Below are 17731 nucleotides of genomic sequence, written 5' to 3' on the forward strand. Positions count from 1 at the left end.
TTCACACATTCAAAAAAAGGTTGCTTTTCCAATTTGAAATAAGACTAGTCTATTTCTGCAGCGTTGTTTTTGCTGTGTTTGTCTGGGAAGAAACATTGATTTAGATAAGAATGTTTCAATTATATTCTCCCATTCCTCTAAAAATAACATTTCACATTATTTTATCCGTTAGGACACCCATAAACTCCTTGAGGACACATCTTTCTCTCTTTCTCTCCTCCTCCCCTCTCAGACACCCATAAACAGCGTGGCCTTGAGGACAGAGCGAGGGGAGAGGAGGGAGTGTGTTTGAATAAACCAATAACTAACATCACTCACACAGGAACATGAACGACAAGAGAACAAGGGCCCCTGTATGTACTGGGTCTGGCAGGCGGGAGGGAGGGGGAGGGAGGGAGGGAGGGAGGGAGCTCAAGTGATGGTGGAACAATCAGTTGTTCATTCAGTCCTATAAACCAACTGACCTACCAACCAATGGACTGACTCTGAAACACAATCCTCAGCCTGCACTGTCTCTGCATCATTCTAAAGAAGCCACCTGTTCCCAAATGGCTGAAGAGACCCATCAGGAGGATCTCAAGTGTCTTCACTGCTGGTCACTGCACAAAGTCAATTTGGCCTAATGTCACATTTCTCTCTTCTTCCAAAAGCGTGCGACTGTAGCCTGCTCTCTCTCCAGACCCTGCCAGCCCACCAGTCACTCTCACACGCCGTTTACTCAGCCGTAAAGACAACATAACCAGTCACAGCTGACCCCATAGCCCTATTTCAATATAAAACACCATGGCAACGGGGTTCAAGCCCTCCTGACCCACATAGGACCTGCACCTCGTTAGGGGGTATTACAGTGTCGTTTTTGGGCTCAAAGTGGAATCCCCTCCATTCTCTACTACATGTCTTTTATTGATTGATTTCATACTATAGAAGCCTACCTTAATTAAAAACAAATTTAACTCCCTGTTATTACACTGTAAGCTGGGTTATGAGACTATATTAAATTGAAATGGATGACAACTGAACTAAGCCTACCTTCCTCTACTAAGCTATTGAAACTATGTATGGTCATATCCTTAAAAACAAGATTTTCTTGGCTTAGCAGAGAACAAAAAACATTTTCCAACAACCATTCTCCCGCAAAAAAAAACCCACACAAACATGGCCCGAACATTGTCGTGTAAGAGGCTCTTTCTGTAAAACCAATAAAGTGAAGAGGGAGCTGTGTACACTTGAACTGGTTAAACCAGCATTTTCCCTGGTAAATATGAACCTTTTGTTTTGTTTGCCACTGTTTTCATTCCCCTTAATTGCACTAGATGTTCTGTAAAAATGGATTTGGGCTGAAAAAGGTCCACACCATAAATAAATCACTAGATGTTCTGTAAAAATGGATTTGGGCTGAAAAAGGTCCACACCATAAATAAATCACTAGATGTTCTGTAAAAATGGATTTGGGCTGAAAAAGGTCCACACCATAAATAAATCACTAGATGTTCTGTAAAAATGGATTTGGGCTGAAAAAGGTCCACACCATAAATAAATCACTAGATGTTCTGTAAAAATGGATTTGGGCTGATAAAGGTCCACACCATAAATAAATCACTAGATGTTCTGTAAAAATGGATTTGGGCTGAAAAAGGTCCACACCATAAATAAATCACTAGATGTTCTGTAAAAATGGATTTGGACTGAAAAAGGTCCACACCATAAATAAATCACTAGATGTTCTGTAAAAATGGATTTGGGCTGAAAAAGGTCCACACCATAAATAAATCACTAGATGTTCTGTAAAAATGGATTTGGACTGAAAAAGGTCCACACCATAAATAAATCACTAGATGTTCTGTAAAAATGGATTTGGGCTGAAAAAGGTCCACACCATAAATAAATCACTAGATGTTCTGTAAAAATAGATTTGGGCTGAAAAAGGTCCACACCATAAATAAATCACTAGATGTTCTGTAAAAATGGATTTGGGCTGAAAAAGGTCCACACCATAAATAAATCACTAGATGTTCTGTAAAAATGGATTTGGGCTGATAAAGGTCCACACCATAAATAAATCACTAGATGTTCTGTAAAAATGGATTTGGACTGAAAAAGGTCCACACCATAAATAAATCACTAGATGTTCTGTAAAAATGGATTTGGGCTGAAAAAGGTCCACACCATAAATAAATCACTAGATGTTCTGTAAAAATGGATTTGGACTGAAAAAGGTCCACACCATAAATAAATCACTAGATGTTCTGTAAAAATGGATTTGGGCTGAAAAAGGTCCACACCATAAATAAATCACTAGATGTTCTGTAAAAATGGATTTGGGCTGAAAAAGGTCCACACCATAAATAAATCACTAGATGTTCTGTAAAAATGGATTTGGGCTGAAAAAGGTCCACACCATAAATAAATCACTAGATGTTCTGGATTTGGGCTGAAAAAGGTCCACACCATAAATAAATCAGAAAATAAAATACATTTCTGGGCCAGATGATATTATTATTATTATTATGTTTGTGTTATGAACAACAATGCTCCCTGTAAAAAAGCGGTCTGAAAAAGGCTAGATGTTCTGTAAAAATGGGTTTCCCGGGCTGAAAAAGGTCCACACCATAAATAAATCACTAGATGTTCGGCTGTGATTGGGAGTCTCACAGTGCGGCATACCAATGGAAAGCGTCACATGAGTTTTTCATACAACTAGAGTAACAAATGGACCAGGGCACACAAATGGAAACGGGTTAGGGTTTCCAGGCCACCATTGTAAAATAAAATTTGTTCTTAAGTGACTTGCATAGTTAAATAAAGGTTGAATTATGATGATTTTTTTAATTAAACCAACTACAGCAGGCAGTACAGTAGGCCTCCACACCATGGCACTAAAGTTTCCTTAGACAGTGTTGACTTTTTGTCCAAAAAGAAAAATTAGAGGTCTGGATTAAATTGCCACTACAAATAAATGAATATAGAGATGTACATTTGTTTGGGCTAACTTGCCTGATCACTCTGCAAGTATAGGGAGAGAATCTACACACCTGAGCTAAGCCTACCACACCTGAATAAATTAACCTTCTGAATACAGCAAATACATTACCAACATCTTGTGATCTTTATATGCAAGTGTGACGCCAAAAGTTGAAGGAGTGGAGAGGTTGAAAAGTTAAATATAGCCTAATATAGCCTATTTTTTATCACCTGGGAACATGAACAGCAGTGTTCGGTGTAAAAATTTTATTAGCCATGTTCGCACCCCACTGACATTAAGGGGGGAATATTTTTAAGACTATTAAACTGAATGTCTAGAATGAGTATTATGATGCATTTACATGACACAACAACATTCTATGGCAGCCATGTCAGCCCAAAACCCACTCAAACTCTAATTTAGATGTGTTTTTCTTCCATTAGTCCATTGTTGATGCAGTCCCAAAATGTTTTGCATGTCAGGGGTAAAGTAGTGAAAATATTGGACTTTCAAGAAGCACAGTGTCACCGGACATATCATGCAGATGCAAAATACATCATATGATGCAAAATGCATCATCATGGTTTTGTGGCTGGTGACACTATGTCCTATATCCTTAAACCTGACTGCTGACATGAAAAACACCTAGGAAAAAAATACCAAAAGATAGTCTGAGTGGATTTTCCCTTTAACATGATATGGTGAATATTTAAACAATACTATGTAACTGAATGTCTTGAATTAGAACAATATTCAATATTATCAGTTGGTCCAACTAATCATAAACTGGGTGGTTTGAGCCCTGAATGCTGATTGTCTGAAATCCGTGGCTGTATACCAAGGGTATGACAAACATGTATTTTTACTTCTCTAATTAAGTTGGTAACCAGTTTATAATAGCAATAAACCACCTTAGGGGTTTGTGGTTAGGCTGCGTGCGATGGCGGTCTAGTTGTCTTATAAGGGCTGTATCCAGGCACTGTTTCGTGTGAAAACAGCCCTTAGCCGTGGTATATTAAATAACATCCCTAGGGTATTATATATGGATCTGGGCACAGGTGTTTATTTAAAATACACAGGCCACAACCACTAACATTAGTGTCGCAATCAACATCTTTGACGCATATGTCACAGTCAAATAACCACTGAGAAGACCAGAGATGACAATCAGGTGTGATTCTAAAGACCTTGATTAGCTGAATCAGGTGTGTTAAAACAGGGCTGGAACTAAAGCTTCAGACCCAGATCAGATTCTGGGTTAGTCACCCCTGCACCCACTAATCAAAAAACAACATTTTCTTATTGTCTGCCAAAGCAACATAGGAAAGCCATATTATCCTGCAGCTTTAAGGCTAATCTGTACGTCCATGTGTTTGACAGGCAGAGGACACTTATTCATTGTTATTACCTCCTTCTCATCCTATATTTCACTCTTTGCCCTTAACCTCTCATTTCCTCTTCTACTCTCCACTCCTCTGTCAGTCCACAATTGTCACCTCTGAATTCTTACAATCTCTTTTCACTTTCAATACTCTGAGCCCTTCTCCGAGCCATGTAGGGAAATAACTCATTTTCCCTCATCCCTCTGGCCGATGTTATGTCTGAATTTGATCACTCTAACCTCTCCTTATTGTCCCTCACTTTCTTTATCCCGGCCTTGTCTTTCACTCCTCTCTCTTCTGTTTTCTTCTAAACTCCTGTCACCTTGTCCTGGGGTTGCTTGTGGGTCTGTGACTAGGATAGTGGTTTTCATAGTTGTCTGGTATTAGCTCATTGGCAGCACTCATTAAACTGAGCCAGAGCTTAGAGTGATTATTTATCCATGAGGGAGGAGATCAGTACTACCATGCTCTCTCTCAATTCATTTCAAGGTCTTTATTGGCATGGGAAACATATGTTAACATCACCAAAGCAAGTGAAGTAGAAAACAAAAAATAAAAATGAACAGTAACATTATACTGACAGAAGTTCCAAAAACTATCTATCTATCTATCTAAAATATCTATCTATCTATTTTTTATCACCTGGGAACATGAACAGCAGTGTGCTGTTTTCCTTTTATTAGCCATGTTCGCTCCCACTGACATTAAGGGGGAATATTTTTAAGACTATTAAACTGAATGTCTAGAATGAGTATTATGATGCATTTATCACAACAACATTCTATGGCAGCTATCTATCTCAAACTCTAATTTAGATGTGTTTTTCTTCCATTAGTCCATTGTTGATGCAGTCCCAAAATCTTTCAAGAAGCACAGTGTACATATCATGCAGATGCAAAATACATCATCTCATCTACTATGTCCTATATCCTTAAACCTGATCTAAAATTTACCAAAAGATAGGTGAATATTTCCCTTTAACATGATATGGTGAATATTTAAACAATACTATGTAACTGAATGTCTTGAATTAGAACAATATTCAATATTATCTCCAACTAATCATAAACTGGGTGGTTTGAGCCCTGAATGCTGATTGTCTGAAATCCGTGGCTGTATACCAAGGGTATGACAATCATGTATCTGCGTGCGATGGCGGTCTAGTTGTTTATAAGGGCTCAGGCACTCCGCGTTGCGTCGTGTGAAAACAGCCCTCATATACCACATCCCTCGGTATTTTATATGGATCTGGGCACAGGTGTTTATTTAAAATACACAGGCCACAAGGACTCTATCAAATGCGACTCTCAGCCTCAATCACTTTATTACGTTTCTCTGGTTGCTGCACTGCTATCACCTTTCTCTATCTATCTATTTCTATCTAACTGGCACTAATCGAGGATGATGTGTCAGATCGTAAGGAATTGAAGGAGAAGCGTGGTCCTTCTACGCAACAGCGCTAGGGTTGTATTTGGAAAAGAACAAGTGACGATGCACCTCTATCCGAAACTCAAGTTACCGAGGGAGTGTCACGGTCAGAAAATAGTCTAGTCAAATTAGTTAGGGACAAGTAGATCTCAAGACCTAGTGTACACCTGAACGTTGATTGGATCGTAACTGAAACCTCCTCCGGCAGGTAACGCAACCAAATTCTCCATCTCGCTTCTCTGGTCTCTATGGTTTTTGAAATATGTTCTTCTCTCTGAAAAGTCAGCAACGTGACCACGCTGAACAGTCCGATGATTTTGTGAAGTCATGCTTTCTCTCTCTCGCCATCTGTCTTGCTGATCCAAATTAATCTTATGTCGTCTTTCTCTATCCGTGTCTTTTCCCGGTTTGATCTTTCTCTCTTCCTGAATTAATCAGAAGTCAATCATTCAGACCGTTCGTTTTCAAACGTCCTTCACTGACTGCGCTTTCTCTTTCTCTCGTTAAAATTAATATCTTTCTCTCTATCCAATTGGTCCAAGCGATGCGGACAAGAAACTCACAAATGTATATTGCTCTGGTAGCTAAAAGATGGCTTGGATTCGTGTTCTCTACCAACTATTTCCTCACTGCGGAGAGATCTCTACTGGGTGACTGGTTTCTGTCATAGCTATCTTTCTCTCTCTCAATGAAATCAAACGATATGTGGCTGTAAGTTTGGAAACTCCCTAAAGTATGACAATCTTTAGGAATTATACTTTTAAAAGATTGTGTTATCCTCGGAAACCTTGTTCTTTCAGCACTGACTGGACAACCCGGTTTTCTTTCTCATTTTCCTCTTGCTAGCTTTCTGTCTTGCTCTGTATTTTCAAAATCTTTCTCGGCATTTCTCAATGTATCTTTCAATTCAATTCAAGGGCTTTATTGGCATTGGAAACATGTGTTAACATTGCCAAAGCAAGTGAGGTAGACAACATACAAAGTGAATATATAAAGTGAAAAACAACAAAAATTAACAGTAAACATTACACATAAAGAAGTTTAAAAACAGTAAAGACATTACAAATGTCATATTATATATATATATATACAATGTACAAATAGTTAAAGGACACAAGATAAAATGAATAAGCATAAATATGGGTTGTATTTACAATGGTGTTTGTTCTTCACTGGTTGCCCTTTTCTCGTGGCAACAGGTCACAAATCTTGCTGCTGTGATGGCACACTGGAATTTCACCCAAAAGATATGGGAGTTTTTCTTTCTTTCTCTCTCTCTCTTTCTCTCTCGCTATCTTTCTCTCTCTCTTTCTTTCTCTCTCTCTCTTTCTCTCTCTCTCGCTATCTTTCTCTCTCTCTCTTTCTCTCTCGCTATCTTTCTCTCTCTCTCTCTCTCACAGTATCTGTGGTTTCTATCACTCACCCTGTCACTACTTCTCTTTCTGTTGCTACTTTCTATTTTTTCCTGTATTTTCCCATTTCTCATACTGTCATACATCTTTCTCTTTTCCTCATTTATCTCCCCCTCTTTCTCTCCATTGTCCAGCCTTTCTCTTTCTCCCACACCCTTCCCCTCTTCCCTCTCTCACATGCCACTCTCTCTTTCCTTCTATCCCCTCTCTCCCCTTCAGCTCAGTCTCTTACAATCTCTTTTCCTCAATCTTAGGTCCAATCCCTAAGAGTTATCTCTGGACACCCTTCCTCTAACCTCTGTATTGTCCCTCACTTTCTTTATCCCGGCCTTGTCTCTCCCCTTCAGCTCAGTGGTAATTACTCCTGTCACCTTGTAATGGAGCTCAGAGGAGCTGATAGCACCGTTAGCTTAATTAAACACATTTTGGGATGTAAAGACATTTAGCCCAGGGTTCCACTGCTCCCACTATAAGCCAAATTCTTTATCTCTCTAACTTCCTCGTTACCTCTCTCTGTCTTTCTCCCTCACTTTCATTCTGTCCATCTCTTCCTCTCTGTCTCTCCCCCTTTACTGATCCTTTTCCCTTTCTCACTGTCACATCTACTGTACGTGTTTGTTCCATTTCCCTTTCTCCCTGTCACATATACTGTACGTGTTTGTTCCTTTTCCCTTTCTCCCTGTCACATATACTGTACGTGTTTGTTCCTTTTCCCTTTCTCCCTGTCACATATACTGTACGTGTTTGTTCCTTTTCCCTTTCTCCCTGTCACATATACTGTACGTGTTTGTTCCTTTTCCCTTTCTCCCTGTCACATATACTGTACGTGTTTGTTCCTTTTCCCTTTCTCCCTCTCACATATACTGTACGTGTTTGTTCCTTTTCCCTTTCTCCCTGTCACATATACTGTATGTGTTTGTTCCTTTTCCCTTTCTCCCTGTCACATATACTGTTGTACGCGTTTGTTCCTTTTCCCTTTCTCCCTGTCACATATACTGTACGTGTTTGTTCCTTTTCCCTTTCTCACTGTCACATATATTGTACGTGTTTGTTCCTTTTCCCTTTCTCCCTATCACATATACTGTACGTGTTTGTTCCTTTTCCCTTTCTCCCTGTCACATATACTGTACGTGTTTGTTCCTTTTCCCTTTCTCCCTGTCACATATACTGTACGTGTTTGTTCCTTTTCCCTTTCTCCCTGTCACATATACTGTACATGTTTGTTCCTTTTCCCTTTCTCACTGTCACATATATTGGTGTTTGTTCCTTTTCCTTTCTCCCTGTCACATATACACGTGTTTGTTCCTTTTCCCTTTCTCCCTGTCACATATACTGTACGTGTTTGTTCCTTTTCCCTTTCTCCCTGTCACATATACTGTACGTGTTTGTTCCTTTTCCCTTTCTCCCTGTCACATCTTTCTCTCTACGTGTTTGTTCCTTTCCCTTTCTCCCTGTCACATATACTGTATGTGTTTGTTCCTTTTCCCTTTCTCCCTGTCACATATACTGTTGTACGCGTTTGTTCCTTTTCCCTTTCTCCCTGTCACATATACTGTACGTGTTTGTTCCTTTTCCCTTTCTCACTGTCACATATATTGTACGTGTTTGTTCCTTTTCCCTTTCTCACTGTCACATATACTGTACGTGTTTGTTCCTTTTCCCTTTCTCCCTGTCACATATACTGTACGTGTTTGTTCCTTTTCCCTTTCTCCCTGTCACATATACCACGTGTTTGTTCCTTTTCCCTTTCTCCCTGTCACATATACTGTACGTGTTTGTTCCTTTTCCCTTTCTCCCTGTCACATATACTGTACGTGTTTGTTCCTTTTCCCTTTCTCCTTGTCACATATACTGTACGTGTTTGTTCCTTTTCCCTTTCTCCCTGTCACATATACTGTACATGTTTGTTCCTTTTCCCTTTCTCACTGTCACATATATTGTACGTGTTTGTTCCTTTTCCCTTTCTCACTGTCACATATACTGTACGTGTTTGTTCCTTTTCCCTTTCTCCCTGTCACATATACTGTACGTGTTTGTTCCTTTTCCCTTTCTCCCTGTCACATATACTGTACGTGTTTGTTCCTTTTCCCTTTCTCACTGTCACATATACTGTACGTGTTTGTTCCTTTTCCCTTTCTCCCTGTCACATATACTGTACGTGTTTTTCCCTTTCTCCCTGTCACATATACTGTACGTGTTTGTTCCTTTTCCCTTTCTCACTGTCACATATACTGTACGTGTTTGTTCCTTTTCCCTTTCTCCCTGTCACATATACTGTACGTGTTTGTTCCTTTTCCCTTTCTCCCTGTCACATATACTGTACGTGTTTGTTCTATTTACCTTTCTCACTGTCACATATACTGTACGTGTTTGTTCCTTTTCCCTTTCTCACTGTCACATATACTGTACGTGTTTGTTCCATTTCCCTTTCTCACTGTCACATATACTGTACGTGTTTGTTCCTTTTCCCTTTCTCCCTGTCACATATACTGTACGTGTTTGTTCCATTTCCCTTTCTCACTGTCACATATACTGTACGTGTTTGTTCCTTTTCCCTTTCTCCCTGTCACATATACTGTACGTGTTTGTTCCTTTTCCCTTTCTCCCTGTCACATATACTGTACGTGTTTGTTCCTTTTCCCTTTCTCCCTGTCACATATACTGTACGTGTTTGTTCCATTTCCCTTTCTCCCTGTCACATATACTGTACGTGTTTGTTCCTTTTCCCTTTCTCCCTGTCACATATACTGTACGTGTTTGTTCCTTTTCCCTTTCTCCCTGTCACATATACTGTACGTGTTTGTTCCTTTTCCCTTTCTCCCTGTCACATATACTGTACGTGTTTGTTCCTTTTCCCTTTCTCCCTGTCACATATACTGTACGTGTTTGTTCCTTTTCCCTTTCTCACTGTCACATATACTGTACGTGTTTGTTCCTTTTGTCATTCTCCCTGTCACATATACTGTACGTGTTTGGTCCTTTTCCCTTTCTCACTGTCACATATACTGTACGTGTTTGTTCCTTTTGTCATTCTCCCTGTCACATATACTGTACGTGTTTGTTCCTTTTCCCTTTCTCCCTGTCACATATACTGTACGTGTTTGTTCCTTTTGTCATTCTCCAGCCCCAGGTTTGAGGTCATCATATGGATTTTATCCCAATTCAAGTTCTTCCCTCTCTGTTCAAGAACATAAACAGTACAGTGACTGAGCTGCAGCATGAGTTTACATCATCACGTAGCCTGGTGTGTTATACTGTGTGTGTGTGTGTGTGTTGCCTGTGTGCGTGTTTGTGTTTCTGTGCTAGCCTTTTTCCCCTGTGCCAGTCCTATAAGTGTTTATCAGTCACCAACAGACTACCAGTCAGTGGACACAGTGACACTCTCTTCATGAACACTATCAGGGTTTTGGATGGGTCGTATCCTGTTCAAAGCAAAGGCACAAGTTTGTTCCCAAATTGCACCATATCTCCTATATAGTGCACTACTTTTGACCAGTCATATTGGCCCTGGTCAAAAGTAGTGCATTAAATAGGGTATAGGATGCCATTTGGAACGCACCCACATTCCCTGTTAATGACAATTATAGAATACAGAAATGTTACTAGTAAACTGGAGATGAGAAGAGTGTTGTTGTTTGTGGTGGTGGTGGGTGCTAGTGGAGAGTGTGTGAGTTGACTTTACACCTGCTTGACTGCCTCCGCTTGGACCATGGAGTTTAGATGGCTCCTCTTTGTTCTTATTTCTTCTTCAGTGGTGCTCATCACTCAATCTGACACGACCACTAAAGGTATGGTGAAATTTGAACCATTGATAGATGACATCGCACAAATTTCCTTCACTTGCAAGTATTCTCTGTTATGACTGGGTTACTTACTCTTTTTGAAGCTGAAAACGAATGTGAGATTCTTCTGTCGGTGTTCAGTGGATTTTTTATCAGAAAGTATGTGGAAAATATAACATTCAAAATAATCAAGGTAGTATTTTATAGCCTTTTTTATAGCCTCATAGCCTGTTTCCTTTCTAGGTTTCTTCCTAAGTTCTGGCCATTCTAGGGAGTTTTTCCTAGCCACAGTGCTTCTACACCTGCATTGCTTGCTGTTTGGGGTTTTAGGCTGGGTTTCTGTACAGCACTTTGAGATATCAGCCGATGTAAGAAGGGCTTTATAAATACATTTGATATTTTATGAATAAGGTAGTATTTCAGTAGAGGTTTACAAATATTCCTGTCGTTTGAAAGTCAAACCAGGGATACACATCTCTAATCTGTCCAGTCTGGCTGGCTCTCAACTCTCCTTGGCGTTTAATTGGTCCATTAATGCCATTGATTGGGCTTAAAGAGTACACAACACACTGGCTCTTCCTGATCTAAATCAGTTACTGATTAGAAAGGAAGGATAAAAACCTGGGGACACGTTCCAACTGGCACTCTATTACCTATATAGTGCACTACTTTGTACCAGGTCTCTAAGAAATAGGGTGCCATTTGAGAGTCCTCTAGAAGCAGAGCTGAGAACTTCTGGGTTAAGTCTGAGTGTTGATTGTGGCTCCAGAACTAGTCACCTCTTATCTCCTCGGGTCTCATCTATCAGTAGTGAGGCCAGAGCCTGATCCAACTGCATCCCCATTCTACGAGCACCTTACATTTTTACAGAGCACATAGAGCAGGATAGGTGTGAGCAGCCATGGCAGGAGTTCCCCTGTAAGCCCACTGGAAGGTTAGACCTATCACTATTTCACTCACTTGTTTTTTTGTGTGTTTTTTGTCATCATCAGACCCTGACTGGAGTGATATCATTGTGACAATGGTTGGCAGGGAAGTTACCTTACCCTGTGTTGATTGGCCTCTCACCGGTTCTGTGAGCATTAATTGGAAGATGAAGTCTCCTAGCGTGGACCACTGGAAACTGGTCCTCTCGGCCAATGAGAGGCAGCAGTTCTCGGGGGCAAGCCTCAAAGGCTTCCATGCGATTGGTTGACTCAAACTTTAAGGAAACTGGGGACTTCTCTCTGCTGTTCGTCCCCAAAATGGAGGACAAGGGTCGCTACTCCTGTCTGATTATACAGCAACAGAAGAAACTGAGAGAGAAGATCATACTATTAGCCGTCCTCACAGGTATAGAACTGTGGTCCTGCACACAAAACTACCGTTACAGTATGTCCATATACATGTAATATACAGTTGTGATGGTATTGATACAAATATTATGTGTAAATAATTCCCCATGCCCACCTTATTTGACACAATCAGGTCAGACAGTAGTAGCAATATCCCACATGTTTTTTATCTCTTCTATCGTTTCTCCTATTTCCTACCTCCTACATCGGTCCCAGTCTCTATCTTTCCTTCAGCCACTCTCCCTCAGCACAGCACACTGCGTCTGATGGCAGAAGTATCCCCCGCCTCCTCCGTTTCCGAGGTAACCTGGCTGTCCCCTGGTGGGACGCCCCTACGATTGGCAAGGAGGTCTGGGGGGGTTGTTGCCAAGCTGCCCCAGATACGCCTCACTGACCAGGGGGTATACATCTGCCAGGTGTACCCAAGGGGTGCTCTATGGCCAGTCTCACCCAGACCCCTCTCACCCTCGCCTGCCCTCCGATGCGGGGCGACTATGTCCTGCTCTATTGGAAGCCTCCAGACAGCAGAAACATCAACACCACAACCCTGGTCTACGGGTACGACCGCTGGAGGGACCGCACAGAGCAGAGCAAGGTACACCCAGAAGAGGATGTGTGTGTATATGTTCATGCTTACGTGCGTTTCAACTGAGTTCCTCTACAGGTTTCTTCCTTCAAGGGGGTTTTCCTAGCTACAGTGCTTCTGTTTCTGCCTGCTCCACAGGGTCCAGGCCGGGTTACTGTAAAAGCACTTTATGACCACTGCCGACGTAAAAAGAGCCTTTATAAATGAATGTGATTGAATTAATTTGATTGATCTAGACTCATGCCCAGCTGAGCCTGGACGGGCCATTGTCTACCCCAAAAGAGGGTTTCTTCTCCTTCCTGCTGAGCCCGGGGCTGAATGACGGAGGCCTCTACATGTGTGAGGTCTTCCTCAATGACAACGTGTTCAGCCAGAGGACCCTGCTTAGCATCCTCCAAGGTACAGAGGGGAAGAGGGAGGAGTGAAGAGAGAAGGGTTATGTATTTATGTCTGATATAGAGATATTGGTATGAATAAAAACAAAGACTAAAAATACTGTCCAACTCCCACACATGCAGAAACACACACACATACTCACAAACCCGTCTGTCCATTTTTGTGGTCTTGGAAGGCTTTAATAATCACTGTCCCTCTGGCAGCCATTACAGCTGCCCAGACATGACCAAGCGATCTGTCACTGTCACCCTGCTCCACACATCTGTCACAGGGTAGCCTAGTGGTTAGAGTGTTGGACTAGTAACCGGAAGGTTGCAAGTTCAAACCCGCGAGCTGACATGGTACAAATCTGTCGTTCTGCCCCTGAACAGGCAGTTAACCCACTGTTCCTAGGCTGTCATTGAAAGTAAGAATTTGTTCTTAACTGACTTGCCTAGTTAAATAAAGGTAAAATAAAAATAAAATAAAAAATACACATACACACACACACATACAGCCCTACAGACCCACATATTTTTAACCTGCCTCATTATGGGTGTAATTATGTATGATTATACCAGCCGCTCTCCCACCAGGGCTGTGGGAGGCACACATTAAGCACTGTAATCACTGACAGAGACGTGTGTGTCTGTAGGGCTTGATTACACCCAGATTGATCCTCATTGGGGTTCGATGAGACATGGGGCATCAGTCACCATCATGCGACACTTTAGAAGCAATTCTGTGTAATGAATGTATATTATTTTGGACCATCTCTGATTCGCTCATTGTCCCCCCCCCCCCCCCAACACCTTCTATTTCTCCTTGCCCCCCTTCTCTTTTTGTCCCCTGACTGCCCCTTATTGGTACTTCCTTCACTCTCTCCTTATCCCTACCTCACATTGTCTTTCTCTTTCCTACTCCCTTGCCTTCCACTCTCTCCTCCCTCCCTCCATCCCAGTGAAAGCCAGACATTCTCCATCAGCCCTGGTCCTGACGTGTCAGTATACAGAGCGCTCCCAGGTAGGTAACCATCCCGTGACTGGCAACATTCTTCCCTCATCTCTTCACTGTCATAGTTAGCTGATGTGTGGTGAGCTTTCAGGCACAAAATGGCTCCTTAAGCACCTGGGCTGAGTTCATTAGGCACAAAATGGAACACTGACTGAAACAGGGAAGGACAACCTGGACTTTTCCAATTAGAAACACTTTTTTTTCTGTTGTAAGTTTTCTATTGCGTAGTCCTCTAATGAACACGGCCCTGGTGGATAAAGAACACACTGTATAAACCCAATCCATCTCCTTCATCCACTAGGTGAAGCGTGTGGTGTGGAGCCACCAGAACCAGAGTCACACGCTGAAGTGGAGCTCCTCTGGCCCGGGTCACCTCAGCACCCAGGTCCCCCTGTCCCCCACCCAGGACACGGCTGGGAACTACACCTGCACCATGCTACTGCGGAACGGACAGGCGGTCAAGGCTGTTTACACCGTCAAACTGCCCCCGAAAGGTGGAGAGAACCAAACGGTCCAACTTGGGTCTTTAGATATAGATCTAAGATCAGCTTACCCTCTCCTAATGCTAACCATAATCAGTAATGCTAAAAATGCTAAACTTGCCTCAGGTCAGTGTCAACTAATTGTACCTATCAGAACCAACAGTAGATATATAGGCCTACATGTTTGTCCAAATAGGTCCCTTTACAATGCTTCCTTTCCTTCCTGCTATCATCTTATTCTTTCTTCCTCGCACCTACACAGTCAGTTCCAGGGGCGGTCTGGGCCGATGTCTGGTCCCAGTCCGCCCCTGGTCAGTTCCCATCAGTGATTCTCATCAGTGATTAACAGAAGGGGAAAGTATATTTAAACCACTCAGATGGAATCATACAAACAGAGAAGTTGTAAAACCAGGAAGTTATGTAACTCATCTGTTTGTGTGTTGCCATTTGAGAGCTTCAAATATACTTTGCTCTTTAACACTACTATAGCCAACACCATTATAATCATTATGACCATATAGGCTCTCATCCAAGTCCATGTTTACTGAACATGAACCTCCTCTATCAGTGGTCCCCAACAGCACACACGGACAAACACACCTGATTCAACTCTTTGAGGGCCTTATTAGTTGCCAGGTTGAATCAGGTGTGCTTGTCAGTGGCTACAAATAAACATTTGTACTGTTGGGGGTAGTAGAGGACCGGAGGTGGGAAACACTGCTCTAGATCAGTGGTTCCCAACCTTTTTCAGTTACTGTACCACCAACTGAATTCTGCTCTACCCGGAGTACCCCTGAAGTACCCCCTCATGTGCATTTTACCAGAAAGCCTATGTTCTTAAAAGTCTTCTCAAGTACCCCCTGTTGATAGACCAAGTACCCCCAGGGGTCCTAGTACCCCTGGTTGGGAACCACTGCTCTAAATCCTAAGCACACCAGACATCCCTTCCCAACAGAGAGAAGTGAACAGCAGGCTAGCTCAGCTGCTAATCCGTTAGCTATGTAAACACACATGCCTGTGTTTATCCCTCTCCCCCGTCGCTCCAGTCCTTCAGTGCTGGATGTGTGCCCACTCCATTCTCATCTCGTTATCTCCAGGGCCCTGTTGTGAGCTAACCAATCAGCCCAGAAATGGAATAGGTAGGATGAATTCGAAATTCCAATTCTAAATTCCACATAAACTTGAAATGTTCCACGATATGGTCGTGAGAATATCAAGAATTGTACACATATAGAAGACAGAGAAAGACACTGAATTCTGGGTGAGGATGTGCCAAGTATTGACTGAAGAAAACTTCCACATGACAGCCAATATGGTCCCATGTCGGATCCAGCCACACACCACAGAGCATTGCTTTGAATGGGAGTCTAATTGTCTGCTTCACCTATTCTATTCTACTCCATTCTATCCTATTCTACATCCTTAACCCATTGGTCTGTTGCTTATCACAGCCAGACAGGTTGACCTGAAGTTGCTCTACAACCACTATAAAACGCTTCACAGAGCACTTACCTTGTAGCCCCGCCTGCCTGCCTGCCTGCTGGCCGGTGTGCGTGCCTGGCTGAGTGACAGACTGTTTCTGCATTCAGCAGTGCTACACTGTTGCCTTAGTTTTGCCACGTTTGAAGTGTTTGCAGACGGAAGGAATATGCTATTGAATGTAAAATGTTGCAACTGTGGTGGAGATCATATTTACGAATTCCCAAAGTGCCCTGTGAAAAATGTTGATGTGTCAAGGATCAGGGCTGTACAGCAAATATCTTATATGGAGGCGGTGAAGAGAGTTGAAGGGGCAACAGCCCACAGTTCTGAAGAAGATATGGTGGTGGATGCACCGCAAATGTTAAACATCAAAGTGATCTGGATACACTTACTGTGAAGAAGGTGGATTGTGTAGCATTTATATACAATATATAATAATAATAATAATATATGCCATTTAGCAGACGCTTTTATCCAAAGCGACTTACAGTCATGTGTGCATACATTCTACGTATGGGTGGTCCCAGGGATCGAACCCACTACCCTGGCGTTACAAGCGCCATGCTCTACCAACTGAGCTACAGAAGGACCACATTATTAATTGTACTGCACAAGTGTCCAAGAAGCAGAGAAGACTTCATGGCAGACGCACTGCAAGGACTACTTTGGCCAGAAAATATGCCACCCTCACAGGATCTTTCTGAGCCTGTGTACGTAACTGATTAGAACAGAAAAGCAGGCTGATTTAGTTTAATTAAAAATGTGTTATTGAAAGTTTGTATGGATTTATTTGTACCCAGCATTATTTCCTTTTTATTTCATTTTTAGGATATTTTTATTATCCACCTGTACAGTAGGTGGCGGCCGCCCAACAACCTGCCCGCTTGACCCTATCCCCTCCTCTCTTCTCCAGACCATTTCCGGAGACCTTCTCCCTTACCTCTCCCTTACCTCACCTCGCTCATCAACTCATCCCTGACCGCTGGCTACGTCCCTTCCGTCTTCAAGAGAGCGAGAGTTGCACCCCTTCTGAAAAAACCTACACTCGATCCCTCCGATGTCAACAATTACAGACCAGTATCCCTTCTTTCTTTTCTCTCCAAAACTCTTGAACGTGCCGTCCTTGGCCAGCTCTCCCGCTATCTCTCTCTGAATGACCTTCTTGATCCAAATCAGTCAGGTTTCAAGACTAGTCATTCAACTGAGACTGCTCTCCTCTGTATCACGGAGGCGCTCCGCACTGCTAAAGCTAACTCTCTCTCCTCTGCTCTCATCCTTCTAGATCTATCGGCTGCCTTCGATACTGTGAACCATCAGATCCTCCTCTCCACCCTCTCCGAGTTGGGCATCTCCGGCGCGGCCCACGCTTGGATTGCGTCCTACCTGACAGGTCGCTCCTACCAGGTGGCGTGGCGAGAATCTGTCTCCTCACCACGCGCTCTCACCACTGGTGTCCCCCAGGGCTCTGTTCTTGGCCCTCTCCTATTCTCGC

At 42.4% G+C, this 17731-nt stretch overlaps 1 pseudogene; it reads left to right on the forward strand.

Annotated features, from left to right (window-relative positions):
* Positions 1-10845: 10845 nt before the first annotated feature.
* On the forward strand, positions 10846-17122 carry LOC124026122 (annotated as a pseudogene).
* The last annotated feature ends 609 nt before the right edge of the window (positions 17123-17731 follow it).

This window comes from Oncorhynchus gorbuscha, unplaced genomic scaffold (assembly GCF_021184085.1).
Source record: "Oncorhynchus gorbuscha isolate QuinsamMale2020 ecotype Even-year unplaced genomic scaffold, OgorEven_v1.0 Un_scaffold_2615, whole genome shotgun sequence".
NCBI classification, from domain to species: Eukaryota; Metazoa; Chordata; class Actinopteri; order Salmoniformes; family Salmonidae; genus Oncorhynchus; species Oncorhynchus gorbuscha.